Raw genomic sequence first — 12,377 nt, 5'->3', positions numbered from 1 at the left:
AAGGAACCCCTGTCTTTTACATCTTTTACTGGACAGGTGATACTTCTGGCATGTTGGCATTATTCAATTCTACTTGCTACCAGTGCCCTACTTATTAATCAACTATTTTGCATCAAGCTCTGTTGGAGACAGGTTTGCAAGAGAGCCAGAGCTCTAACAGCAGAAACATTAGCTATGTGGAACAATTGTATCTGAACTGTCACCAGGTGGCAGCACATGACTTACTGCCAGAAGAATGACACAGAAAAGGCTTTGGGCGGAGGGGACTTGGCTAGGGTAATCTCTTTTCTTCCTTCAGAGATAATGTGAGCTATTAATAAATCTTCCTAAAACAGTGTCCTGTTAAGGCTACTCTCTTACTCAAGAAACTTTGATAGTTGTCACAGCATAAAAAAGAAAGGACAAATTTGATATTGAAGCTCAACTCACATTTAACCTCTCTTTTCATTCTTATCTCCTACCACACATCTTTCTTAAACTGTATTGCCACCAGGAATGCACACCACCTATACTCCAACCACAGTAGTCCCCCCTTATCCATGGAGAATATGTTCCAAGACTCAAGTGGATGCCTGAAACCACAGATAGTACTGAACCCTATATATACTATGTTTCTTCTTATACATACCCATAATAAAGTTTACTGTGCCTAACTTATAAATTAGGCACAGTAAGAGATTAACAACTAATAATAAAATAGAACAATTTCGATAATACACTGCAATAAAAGTTATATGAATATGGTCACTCTCAAAATACCTTATTGTACTGTACTCACCCTTGTGACGTGAGATGATAAAATGCCTATGTGAAGAGATGAAGTGAGATGAATGAGACATTTAAGGGTTACTTGAATGCAAGCACTATAATATGAGGACAGTTGATCTCATAACCAAGATGGCTACTAAGTGACTAACTGGCAGGTAGGTAGCTTATATAGCAGAGATACACTGGACGAAAGGATGATTCATGTCCCAGGAGGGATGGAGCAGGACCATGTGAGATTTCATCATGCTACTCAGAATGGCTGCAATTTAAAATTATTATTTATTTCTAGAATTTTCCATTTAATATTTTCGGACCACAGTTAACCAAAAGTAGTTGAAACAACTGAAACTGAGGATAAGGGTGGACTACTCTATTCAGATCCCACTCATTTGTCAAGACCCTTGACAGCAGGTGTAGGAGACAAGTTTAAATATGTAGGAAAGGTGATCTCTAATCCCAGAGAATGCTGGTGCAGGCAGGTCCATATTCCACTGTTCCTTTGCCTGCTCTTGCCCTAGAAGCCCTAGTCCTGTTCCAGTTTGCTCAGGCATGAAATTATGAGGAAACATGTGCCTGTTGAACAGTTGAATAGGATTTTTATTTTCTACCCAGCTCTTTAAAATTCCTCAGTTTTCAAGACAGCTCAAGTGTTAACTCCTCCAAGAAGCCTTCACTGAAACTAATCTTAGTTTAGAAGAATCGCTCCCTCAGCGTTTTGTTTAACCTTACCCCGTGCTGTTACTATCTCAAGTCGGTAATACAGTAATTGTTTATGTATCAGTTTTCCCCTACACTATACTGAGATCCTGCAGGACGCTGCGTTCATATGACTTTTTCTTAAACAGAGACAATCCTTACTCAGCTATACCTTCACCAACCCAAAAGCCGCGCGAATCTAATCCATTTTCTATTGGCTTTGTCAATTACCAATCGCTTACATGTTTGGAATTTTGATTGGCTCATTTTGTGTTTACTGTCCCGCCCTCTGCGAGGCTCCTGGACTTGGGTCTTCCCCAGGTGTACTCCCTCTGCCTTGGTTCCGCCTTTCCAACATACTGCTGCTTCTGTTTTTACCTCCACTTCCTTCCTATTGGTTCCCTGCATCCTCCCGAGTTGGCGCCTAGGGCTGTTGATTGGCTTTTCTTGACGCCCATTGTGGCCAACCTCATACCACGTGGCGTTCCTGACGCTAATTGGGTAACTTCTCTAGCTCGTATATCAAGGATTGACTATTGATTGGCTGCTGTGAGGGAGGGGCGTGCTCACTCGGAGCCCCGCCCTCAGCTCCTCCGACCGGCTGGGCAGGCGTTTCAGTCGCTGGCGGCCGGGGAGCCCAGCGGCTGTTCTAGCTGTCCTCTCTGGCTCGCTGGCCAGAGCATCCCCTTGGCCCGGCTAAACAGGCGCGGGGGAGTGGCCCCGACTGCGGGGCCATGGCAGTAGCCTTCTCGTCCGCCTCCGCCACTAGCTCCGCGGAAACGCCGGCTTCTGCGCGAGAGATCCCCCAGCGCCTCCGCAGGCTAAGAGCCGCTGCCGCCTCCGAGCTGTGAGGGCTACTATGCTCCCTTTTGCCGCCGCTTCCCCCTCCCGCTCGTGCAGGTACCCCTCTGGCTGCTCAGTCCCGCCTCAGGTAACGCCAAGGGAGCGCGTGGAGCACAAATCCGGGGCACCCTGGCCCGCGCGTGCGGCTGCTATACTCGTCTCGGCTTTGGAGCACTGGCGCTCGAGTTTCTTGGTGCTGTCAGGACCTGGTCACTTCCCAGTGGCGCTCCTCTCAGTGGCTGGGGACACTCCTCGAACCTTTCTCCTTACTTTTTCATTTCCCTCAGGGACCTCCTTCCCCCAACTTCCCGCCTCAGAGGCCGGGAACCCATTAGAAGTTCCTTCATATCAGGGACCTCTGGTCCCTTACTCCTCTTAGGGACTTTCCTCACTTCAGAGACTCAGGAATCCTTCATTTTCTTGGAGAACTGTTTATGAGACCTCTAACTCTTTACTGAGAGCCTCCCTCGTCTCAGTATACCCTCCTCCTTCAGAGATCTGGATTCCTTTGCTTTATTTCCCTCTAACATACTCTTCGCTCGAAAATATTCACTTCTCCCCTCAAAAGATACTTCCCTCCCCTCAGACACTATTGTCTTCCTCTCTTTTTTTCTCCCCTGTCATCATCCCTTTTCTCCTCATCTTTTTTTCCCTCCTCTGCCTTTTACGTTGAAGATTCTGGACTAAGCCTGTTTTCAGATTTAGCTAGAAATGAAACTCCGGTTTTTCTGATTTAAAAACCTTTCAATTTATACCTCTGAGAAAACGTTGCTGGAAGATTTGGACTTTATTCTGTAGGTATGGGGAGCCATTGCAGGTTTTGTAAGCAGGAGTTTGGGATCATTGATTATCTCTGGTGAAAACCGGAGAAAGAATTGGAAGTAAAGACAGTGTGGTGGCAGAAAGCCTAGGTAGGCAGGAAACTAGTGTGCTAATCCAGATTAAAGGGAATGAACTAGAATGGTGGTAGAAAAATGAAGAGAATAGCATGCAATTCCATGAGGTTTCAAAATAGAGTTGTGAGAATTGGTGAGAATTTTCTGACTCTGCTGATAGGATAGATTGATAGTGTAAATTGAAATAAGGAACATAAAGAAGCAGTTTTGAGGGAAAATAATGAATTTGGTTTTGGAAAGTTTATTTTGAGATGGTTTTCAGATATTACTGTGGGTAGCTGGAAATTTTGGTCTGAAAATTGGTTAGAAGATTAGAACTGAATATGTAAATTTGAGGGATCAGCAGAGAATATATGGGGGATATTTGAAGCCTTAGTATGGATATAATACTAAAAGAAGAGCTATGGACATCATTGTTTGAAGGGTAATAGATATTGAGAAAGAGATTAAAGGAATGGGACAGAAACTAGAACAGAATGGCATTATAATAGCCAAAGGAAGAAAGAGTTTCACGAAGGACGAGGGTAACCATCAATGTCAGGTGCTCCAGAAATCAAGTAGAATGAAGATTTAGAAGAAACCATTGAATTTCGCAATTAGGAGATTACTTGTTTCCTTTGAAAGATACTTTAGATGGTCTAATGGTAGCAGTGATGGCAGTAGTCAGATCATGATAGATTGAGGAGTAAATGGTAGGCAGTGAGTAAAACTACTCTTTTAACAAGTGAGGTTGTGAAGGAGAGCTGCTGAGTAGCAAAAAATCTTTATTGAGAATATATTATATGCCAGATATCATAAAGATGCTTTATAAATCACAACAGCCTTGTGATTTAGGTATCAGCATCCCTATTTTCCAGCTGGGAAGACTATAGGCAAAAATTTGAACAAAGGTCTGTCTAGCTATGAAGCCTATGGTACATAAGCCTTTTTTTTTTTTAAGTGTGGGTGAAACAGTTTCGTAAGTTGAGAGGAAATTTTACCTAGCAAATATGTTGGGCATTTCATTCTTTGACACCAAATGATAGAAGTCAAGATGGTTAATGATGTGAAAGAAGGTAAGAAGATGAAGGAGTTTCACAGATGGCCTTATTTTCTTGATGTGATCAGTTATCTGTGAAGTCAATTATCTTTGGAGAATGAAGAAACTATGGTGAGTTTCTGATTTGAGTATTATGATTATGATCATGGAAATCTTCAATGTTCATCAAAATGAAATAGGAATGGATTAAGGAGTTAAAAAAAGATTGCTGACCACGTTAAAATTAGAAATAATATATTTGTAATAGGGCATAGGAAATAAGAAGACAAACAGAAATGTGATTGAAGACAGATTTTCTAAGAAATACAGAATGAGAAAGCTGAGAGTTTAATATTTCAAGGTAAAAACAAAAAAACAGAATGTAACTGTCTCAGTGCTGTTGAAGGGGAATGGAGGTATAGGTTATTGAAGTAGTGGGAGGTTAAGGAGCTATGAAGTATGTTGAATATGTCATTAGTATGGATGTCATAGTTGCCTAGTATAAAAGTGGGAAATGGAACAAGATATACTGGATCCTATAGGCAGGGCTGCTCAGGATTGAGTTGGAGTTTCCTTGGCACTTCTTAGAAAGTAGTATTAGGTGGTACAGGTGTTTGTGTGTGAATTAATGCCAAGATCCTCAGATACTTGGTGTCCTGGATGTATGATGTATTAGTCTCTCATACAGATGTATATTCGGAATGGTCTTGAATAAATCTTTTGGCATATGATTAGACTGTTTAATTCTGTTTAAAAATCTATGTGTTGGAAGACTAGGCTAGGGACTCTCCACCCAAGTATCCTCAATAACATTTTGTACTTATATTAATTATAAACAAAATTATATATTTATGTGTACTCCTTCCTTGTCTTTCGAGTAGGAAGCTGACTTGTTTTAATACTTTTTTCCCTATGTGAAAGTGTTTATAGATGTTCTTAATGTCTTATACTTCATGAAAGTGTTGAGAGACATATTCTTAGTGTCATACACTTTATTCTGCAGAATGAATGTTGTTTTGGAATTTGAAACCTGTGACAAGGGATTTTATAAGAATTTCATCTCCTTCCAATAAATGAAGCCCAATCATTACATTGTATAGTGCGGGTGGGTGATAGTGAATGTTTTGGACCAACAATGAATAATATACTATTTTCCAAGTCATCATATGGAGGTGACTTCAGTGTGGTCTCACTTTGCCTATAGTGTTATTTTTGCGAGAATTGTTGTTTCAGAGAAAAGCCTCTTACAATAATTTTTAAGTCTTTCATTCCTGAAAATTTCAGAAAGTATGATACAAAGAAAAGCAATGGAAGTCTTAACTAATAAACTTATTATCAGCTAAATGTTTGTAGGCAGATTTCTTGTCTTCTGTGAGCTTTTTAAAAAAATTTAATCTTTGAATAGATAATGAATTCAAATGGCTAAGTATTTGCATATGTATGTTTTATATAAAGAGTGGAAGTCTCACTCCTATGCCTATCCCCCATCCACCTAGTTCCATGCCCCCTCCCAACCACCTTTATTAGTTTCTTTATATACCTTCAGACTTTCTTTAGGCAAATACTTATAAATATGAATATATAATCTTATTTTCCCACTTTTCATGCAAGAGTTAGCCCATGGTTCCCCATTGTTCTGCACTTTCTTACTCCCTCACTCTTACTGCTTTTTCACTTACTACTATATCTTGGAAACCTTTCCAGATCAGTATATAGAGAGCTTCTGCTTTCTTTCTTTTATTTAAATACTTGAGTAGTATTCAGTTGAATTGATGTATCATGATTTAACTATTTCCTTATTGTTAGACATTTGTGTTGCTTTCAGTCTTTTGATATTATAAGCAATTCTATAATGAAGACCTTTGAACACATGTCATTTTTACATGTATGCAAGGGTATTTATGGGATAAATTTCCAGAAAGTGGGATTTCTAAGTCAAAGGATACATGCATTTGTAACTATGAAATATATTGCCAAATAGCTTTCCTTTGTTGGATTGTTTCAATATACATTGCCTGTTAACTCACCAACATTAGGTAATGTTTATTTGGTGCTTACGATGTGCCAGATACATATGTGCTTTATAAACATTACCTTGTTTAATCTTAATAACATCCTTTTGAGGTAGGTACTATTATTATCTCCATTTTTCAGGTGAATAATTGGTGAATAGGAAATTTAAGTGACTTGTTGAAATCATGCAGCTACCAGGGCAGAATTTCAAACTAAGCGCTTGGGCTCCATAATCAGTGTTGTTAATATTATGCTTTGATGTTGTCAAACTTGATTTTTAGCCAGTCTGATAGAGAAAAATGATACCTTAGAGTAATTAAAAAAATATATATGTTAAGGTTTAGCCTCTCTTTATATTGTTTGAGTCACTCATAATTCCTTTTCTGTAAACTCCCTGTTTAAATTCTTTACCTATTTTTCTGTTGGATCATAGGTCTCTCCTATTGATTTCTAGGTCTCTCTCTTTATATATGATGTACAAATATCACATATAAGAGAATTTTTTTGTCTGTGGTATATATTGCAAATATTGTCCCATTTTGATATTTGTCTGCTCTCTTTTTTTATTCCTATGCAGAAAATTTAGATTTTTTTTTTTTTTTAGATTTTTTTATATAGACAAACTTCTCAATATTTTCCTTTATGGCTTTTGGATTTTGAGTCATAGTTAGAAAGACCTTTTCCATTTCAGTCCTTAGTTTTTTAATCTATCCAATGGGAGAGAGCAAGAAAACAAAATTACTGTGAAGGTCAAAGTGCTTTGTCAACTGTAAACTGTAAATCATTATACAAATGAAATATGGTGTTATTTATTAATTTGTCATTTGTTGTTGGATAGAGGCTGTCATCTCTTCTGTATTAAATGTAGTAGAATGACATAATTTTTTTTCTGCAGTGTGAGAAACCAGGGTGGTATATTGATCTTTGGTCAGTATTTTCCTTAGACAATTTGCATGGGATCTTTTTGAAAAGTAGGTACCGTGGAAATTCTCAGATATTTTGCATACTTTAGTCTTGTTTTTATTTATGCTTTAGTCTTATTGTTCTTTGTATTAGGTATATTAGAATCTGACTAAAAGTACTCAAAAATTGTTTTGCTCTCACATTGGTTATTGTTCAAAATATGCACATTATTTACTTTGGGTATTGTATTCCTACTGATAGGCAGAAATTTGCAATTTGGGAGGACCCCTCATGTTTTTTCTTGTGTGTGTGTGTGTGTGTGATTATAAACTTAATGCATGTTTATTAATGAAGAATTGGGAAACAGATTATTTTATTTTATATGAGAAATTTTTGTTTATTAAAAGCACATTATGAGATAGAAGACAGGTCAAGCCTAAAACTGGCTAGTCACGTGGAAATGAGGTTATGTACTCCTAAGGATGGGATGTGGGTTACAGCCTGGGAAGATGGAAGCTGTAACCCCAGGGGAGGGAGAGATCTGCGTTATATTTGAGGACTGGAAACAGATGATTTCAAAGGAGAAAATATAATTATTCAAATCTTCCCAAGATTCAAAGAGTTAATAGTCATTGTTAACATTTTGAACTATAGCTTCTCAGAATTATTTTTGTGTATGTGTCTGTATTGTCATCACCATCTCTCTAGGGCCTGGCCCCTAGTAGGTGCTAAATAAATATTCATTGACTGAATGAAAGAATGAATGTTTTTACATGGAATGTATGGAATCTCAGTGTCCTATTTTCTTTTTTCTATTTTCATGTAAATTTTGATTCATATAGTAGTATTAAAATTTGTATACCACATTTCATTTGGTAGTGAGTAAGTTCAAGTCTAGGCCCTCACGGAGCTCATAGTCCAGTGAAAGAGATAGATAAGCAACAATTAAAATATTGTGTGATAACTGTAATAACAGAGATTTATACAGGGCATTACCAAAGCACAGAAAAAGGAGATTGAGGGGTCAGAGAACACTTCCCGCATGAGATGATTACTGGGAGAACCATGTAGAAATAGAAATGGTCAGGAAGAACATACTAGTATGGTGCCAGATGGGTACTAGACTTATACAGTGTTTGCTTTGTAAGGTATATAAATGTCTAATCACTATGTTGTACACTTGAAACTAATATAATATTGTATATCAATTGTCCATTGAAAATATAAATTTTAAAAAAGAGCGCACCAGGGAGAAAGAATACTACATGCATAGGCATTGAAGTGTGAGCAGGGCTTTACAAACAGTTCTCTATGTTTAGAGTAGATTGTGTCTGTGGGTAGAGGAATATGGATAGATGAGGCTGGAGATGTGGATATAGGCCAAATAAGAAAGAGCTTTTGTGTCACACATGAGGAGTTCTCAAAAGTTACTTGCCTTGGAGAATAGATTGGAAGAGATGTGAGAGTGGAAATAGGAAGACCAAGAAGACATTGAGTAAAACAGCTGGCAAGAGGTGAACATCACTTAAGCTGAGATAGGAAGGAAGGCTACACTTGATAGGTAAATTAAGTCTGGGGGATAATGATTAGGCCAGTTTTAGTAGAGCAAAGTCTTTGAATGCAAAACTAAAGAATTTTATATGCAACAAATGTCACTGGGGATTTTTAATTGTCATGTGTGTTATGTGAACTGTTAGAGGTTATAATTTCCTTCCTCCTGGCTAGTCTGAAATGATGTTGAAATCTTTCATGCCTATGAAATAGTAGAAATATCAAAGACAATTAATTGTATTTAAACAGGAGTGAAATTTTGAACTGAAAGATGACCCTTTATTTGAAAAGAAATATATTTAAATAGTAAAGACCCATGAAAATAGGCATTGTGTGAAAATACCTTTTTAAATAGTTACATGTCTCTTTGGATTCTGGCATGGTAAACCTCTGGTTTTGTTGAGACTTCACAACAAGTTTAAGTAAATAACATTAAAAGCTCTGTTAAAGCTCCATAATTATATTAGTAAATACATTTTTAACTGGAACTGGAATTTTTTTCTGAACTTAGAAAATACTTCAAGGAAGCAAACTCTTATCAGAAGGTTAAAGAACTGCCAGGTAATATGCTGCAGTTAATGTGAATTCAGTTTAATAACTACATCTTTTATATTTGTATTTCTGTATATTCATAATTGAATGTTTTAAGAAACTCAGTTTCATTATACATTGATTGTGAAATTATGTGCACTTTGCTACACTTACATTGATAAATTGATATTTTGTTTTATAATTATAGAAGCAATATAATATTACAGAACGTTCAGAATAAGAGTAAAGAATAAGTCATAATCCTTTCACCTCAAAATAACTTTGGTATAATTCCTTTATTTTTTTTCACTTTGGTATAATTCTTTTATGTTTTTTCCAGTGCATACATTTATATAATTATAAATTATAATTTTTACATTCTTTTCCTCACTCTTTTTCCATTAACAGATATTATAAATTTTATTCCTTGTAGTCTAAGCTACTGTTTTGGAAGGAATAAAAGGATTTTTTTAAGTTTTAACCTTTTTATCTTCATTTTTTAAACAAAATTAATACATGATCATTATAAAAAACAACTTTACAGAAATGTATTCTATCCATGAAAAATGAGTGTCTCTTATAATCACCTCTTCCAAAAGATGACAGTTTAGTGTACTACATGTATTCCTCTTAATTATTTTCTAGGCATATATTAATGTTTACCATTATTTAAAAAAGATTGCACTATACATCCTTTTTTGCAACTTGCTATTGTCATAGTGAAATTTGGACATTTTTTTCATGTTAGTATGTATAGAATTTATTTCATTCTTTTAATGACTATATTAATATTAAATTTTATGGATGTACTACAATTTATTTAACCTATCCCTATTGATGGATGGACATTAGGTTTGTCTCTAGTTTTTTCTGTTACTGACAGCATGTAAGTTAATATTCTTGTGTACTAATGGTAACTGTCACTTTTAATAGCTATAAAATATTCCCTTTAGTGGAAATGATACATTTGAGAAAGATTGAATAAAAAATATTTTTGTGAATATTTTTTGATAATACTTCATGTTATTAATTTAGTTTTCTCTTTTATTAAATTTCTTCTTCGATCTTTGTAATGTAAACTATAGAACAGCCTGCCCTTACCCTAGGAACCTAATTTTCTCTTCTTGGTTGCTTTCTTTCCCACAGTGTCTGAAATAGCCTTCTAATGCACTTTATCAGAAAAAGAAGTGAGTTGTCTGTCTAACCTAAGCGATCATGTTCAGGTCTTCTTAAAATCAAATAGGAAAATTTATCAAAAGAGATATTATCCTGAAAATTCATACATTCCCCTAATATTTTAGTATTTAAGCTGATTTGAAGGGGTCCAATATCAGTTTATCTAGTGTCGTTTCATATTCCAGCATACAAAGTTACAGATGCATTTAGTATACTTAAAAGATCAGAAACTATGTTTTTTATATACAGATTATGGGAAAAAATAGTCCTACTCAATTCTGTCCTTGTTAGATGAGATATATATATATATATACTGTGTACAGTTTTTGCTGTTTTGTTTTAGTGGGGCTTTGACATATTTGGAGGGCAATTAAGGATAAACTTTAAAGAAGGTAACCAAGAAGATCTTGATGCCACGTTCCATGGGAAACCTGAAAGACTTGTATATATTCGCCCGGGGGAGGACTTGGTAACTGAAAAGCTATCATAAAGAAGAAAAAAAACAGACTTAATTTGTCTGTACACTTGCAACATCCAGAACTAGGATTAAAGGTGGGTTGGGGGAGGGAGAGGAAAGGGAACTCATATTGGTTTTTGTGTGTCAGGCACCCTCCCTGGTGCTTCATGTATGCCTTTTTATCTTTTGATTCTTAGTATGTTCTCATTTAAACGTATATACGTGATATAGTTAATATTTATCTATTTTATAGGTAAAGGGAGAAGTTAAGTAACATGCCCAAGATTATTCAGTGACTAAGGTGGAATTAGAATTTTTTAAACTTGTCCTCCTTAATTTTATTCACATATATTTTAAATAATATATAGCAACATATTTTAGAAAAATTACTTTTTCCTTGTTCTCATTTCATGAAATTTTATCCATCTTTATATATGTTTTCAATCTCAATATCTTCATCATCGCTATGTCTTTTTTGAATTATCTTGCACAGTTAGCCATGGTATGTCCTCTGCTATAAGCTGTTTGAGATACAGCATTTTTTGAATATGTATATGCTGCTTCATTAGAAATTTTATTCCAAACAACAAGTACTTATTCACACAACATAAGATCAATTTGTTGTTTTCATTTCTAGTGTTGGTGTTTGTGATTTCTATGCTGTATTCATTTGCTGGATTTTTTTTATTGACAAAAGTTTATCACATTTTGTTTCTGAAAAGACTTTTTTTATTATGAGAAATGTAATGAACATCTATTTACATATTACCCATATATAACAATAACATTTTGTAAAATTTGCTACATATTTTTTCTGATATATTTTAATGCAAATACATATTTCATCTCTATTTCTATGTGCATCTCTAAAAATAAGACTTATACAATCTTAATATCATTATCACACTTAATAAAATCAATAATAATTTTCTACTATTATCTAATAGTAATCCTTATTAAAATTTCCCCAGTTATGTTTTATAAAACTGTTTTGTTCAAATCAAGGTTCAATCAAGTATCATTATTGTATTTAGTTGTTGTAACTCTTTTTAAAAAAAAATTTAATTAGTTTCAAGTATATAGCACATCAGTCAGATATCTGTATAGTTCGTAAAACGGTCCCCCCAATTGCTCCCTCCCTCCCCCTAGCCAACATATTAATGCTAATTGCATTCCCTATGTCATACTACCCATCCCCGTGAGCATCCATCAGCTACTAATTTGTACTTCTTTAACCCTTCACCCCATTCTCTTAGTCCCCCAAACTCCCCTCCCCTCTGTCCATCATCAAATTGTGAGTCTGTTTTTAATTAGTTTGTTCTTTTTATTCCTTAGATTCCTCATATAAGTGAAATCATATAGTGTTTAACTTTCTCTGTTTGACTTAAATACCTTCTAGGTCCATCAAAACAATAACTTTTCCATCCTTTTCCTTTTAGTCTGTGTGTGTCTTTTAATCTGAAGTGAGTCTTTTGTATTTTTTTATTCTCAAAGAAGTCCCTCCAACGTTTCCTGTCATACTGGC

At 35.6% G+C, this 12,377-nt stretch overlaps 1 protein-coding gene across 1 annotated transcript in view; it reads left to right on the top strand.

The window, feature by feature from the left end:
• The first annotated feature begins 2,061 nt into the window (after positions 1–2,061).
• Positions 2,062–12,377, top strand: part of TESK2 (testis associated actin remodelling kinase 2) — a 107,513-nt gene continuing 97,197 nt past the window's right edge. Inside the window, exon 1 of the mRNA XM_006919127.3 lies at positions 2,062–2,395. The gene's annotated coding sequence lies outside the window, so the exon portion shown is untranslated. The remainder of the gene's footprint in view (positions 2,396–12,377) is intronic.

Source organism: Pteropus alecto, unplaced genomic scaffold (assembly GCF_000325575.1).
Source record: "Pteropus alecto unplaced genomic scaffold, ASM32557v1 scaffold25, whole genome shotgun sequence".
Classification (NCBI taxonomy): Eukaryota; Metazoa; Chordata; class Mammalia; order Chiroptera; family Pteropodidae; genus Pteropus; species Pteropus alecto.
This window is presented reverse-complemented; position numbering and strand designations above follow the sequence as displayed.